This window comes from Varanus komodoensis, unplaced genomic scaffold (genome assembly GCF_004798865.1).
Source record: "Varanus komodoensis strain SLA01 unplaced genomic scaffold, ASM479886v1 scaffold802, whole genome shotgun sequence".
Lineage (NCBI taxonomy): Eukaryota > Metazoa > Chordata > Lepidosauria > Squamata > Varanidae > Varanus > Varanus komodoensis.
In genome coordinates this window covers 13,659-16,133 of record NW_025336485.1, presented here as the reverse complement: position 1 = coordinate 16,133, position 2,475 = coordinate 13,659, and the positions used below count along the sequence as shown (strand labels likewise).

General features: G+C 39.5%; 1 pseudogene; it reads right to left on the bottom strand.

Annotated features, from left to right (window-relative positions):
• LOC123036653 overlaps nt 1-1,458 on the bottom strand; it is a 42,520-nt pseudogene extending 41,062 nt beyond the window's left edge.
• Between the last annotated feature and the right edge of the window lie 1,017 nt (nt 1,459-2,475).

Below are 2,475 nucleotides of genomic sequence, written 5' to 3'. Positions count from 1 at the left end.
GGGCTGACAATTGGCATTGCATAGAGACAGAGGTGGCACCTATTCAAAAACAATGTAAGGACTTAATTGCTCACTGGGTGGCTTTTGGCCAGACACAGACTTTCAGCCCACCTACCTCCCCCACCATCCCTCAGGGTATGTTGCTGTGAGGATAAATTGGAGCTATGCAAGCAGCCTTGGTTCCTCACTGGAGAAAAAAAGATGGGATGTAAATGTAATATTGAAAAAGTCCAAATGTAATATTGGACTCATTGGAAAAGATCCTGATGCCTGGAACAATTGAAGGCAAAAAGAGAAGGGATGGCAGAGGTTGAAGTGGCTGGATGGGGTCACTGGAGAGGTGGATGTGGGCTTGGGTGTACTCTGGGGGATGGTGGAGGGCAGGAGAACCTGGAGGAATGTTGTCCATGGGGTCATGAGGAGTCAGGCATGACTTTGTGACTGAACAACAAATGTAATATAACCACAAGAGCAGCAGTTGCTGTATATTTTGCAGGAATATGGAGACTGAGCAGCCTCACAAACAGAAGGGGCTCTGATATAAATCCACCCCATGGTAGTTCTAAATGTCCTCTCTAGCATTTGTGTTGCTGTTATTGTGGCTTTTCTCCATTAGAATGTGCACCCTCCATATCTCACCTTGTTCTTTTTGACAAGCCATTTCCCCCCTATGCCAATAAAGCACCATCTCCCAGTGAATTTCCAATTAGATGTGTGTATACAGAAATGCTTCCTTTGTCATTTTTATATCGATTGCCCCCCTTTCCATTGCATGACTATGAAGAGTGATATTTGTGAGACAATGCAGTTCTTTCCTCACATGAATCAAGAGTCTCTGCCATTCAATTCTGTTTGCATCAATGGTGAATCCTTTGCCTGGGAGAGCATGAGGATCCATCCTTCCCACTTTGACCCAGACATAGGACTGATTTGGGAACATGACCAAGTTGGCAATATCGAATCCCGCTTCCAATTCTCCATGTTCATTAAGTGCAATTTCATCCCCAGCTCTGTTGTTGAATGAGATGGCCCGGATCCATGAGTCATTGATCTTATTTGTCAATTGTCTTGTTGCTTTCCCCCATATATTTGATGCTATAGGTAGTACTAGTAGGGTCAGTACAAATAATACTATGCCACACCAGCTTATGAGGAACAAATCCTACCTGTGGAATCTTATAAAGACTTAAGAGATCTTTCATGTGTAAAGTCATATCAAAATCAAGTCCTCCAATGACTCCTATTAGATTTTTCTGGTTGTCACATTTGTAGTTGGGAACAAATATCTTTGATTTGCAGACCAGATCGAGAGTGTTATGGTAGGTCATTCTTGAATCAGAATAGCTGTCGTAGATGTGGAAACCAAGTGTGATATTGAGCAAGATCTCAGGATTCTCATTGATCTCATGGACAGCAAGTACCAAGGCCAAGATGTGCTGGTAGAACTTAGTCACCACTCTGCAAATAAAGTGATTATTTGTCTCTGTTTTATTGGAGAATTAAAGAGTGTACACAATATTTTTATCACAGTATTGGTTCATTATTCAGCTTCTTGAATACAAAGAATTGGCACTATTGTGATGCTTAGCTATGGCTAAACCCTACTGGAAATATGGATTCATTTTCTTGAATGGCAGTTTTGTTCATCTTTTTTTGACAATGATTGAAATATTCATCTAGAATATTTAACACATTAAATAGAGACTGGCACATATTTCTTCCTATACATCTGTAATTTTTGGAAACAAACACTTTAGTACTGATTTTTTTTCAATCCTACAAATTATGCTTCACATTTGAGTAATCATCCTGTTACTTGCAGTTTCCTGTCTGTGAAAACAGACAAAGACAAGAAAGTTGTAGCATTTGCTGCAGTTATAATTTTGAAAATATCTCAGATTCTGTTTAGAATATTCTCTTTATATAGCTTTTCTATATTATACCTCTTTGCCCCTGAGCATCTCCATTTGGATATACCCTATCAAACTTTATGAGAGAAAAAATCATAGAATAATTAGGGTACATGACAAGGGTGGACAACATACTGAGAAAGAGAAGAGCAATTTGAAGGAGTTACTATATGATGGGGAGGAAGGAAATAGGTCTCTCCCTTTCTTAAAAGGATTTGATAGCTTTGCCCCACAATCCAGGACAGCATGCTTAGATCGCCAAAACTGGTGAAGTGTTTTGCAAAAGGGAGAAACACAGAGAGAATCTTTGCACTCTTCCTATTCTAAAATCCCCCAAGATTTAGGGTTCTAGGCAACCCCACTGGATTGTGCTGTAAGATTTTATTTACTACCCTGCAGCCAAAGGTCTATGTGCAGTTTACAACAATGGCTAAATGCAAAACATAGGCTAGAGTGAAATTGCATTGCAAGACCTTAACAATGAAACAGTCATATCGTCAATAAGACTGTAGTTTTTGCATCATTGATTCTAAATATTTCGCTTTTTCATACTGACTAAAGTGAG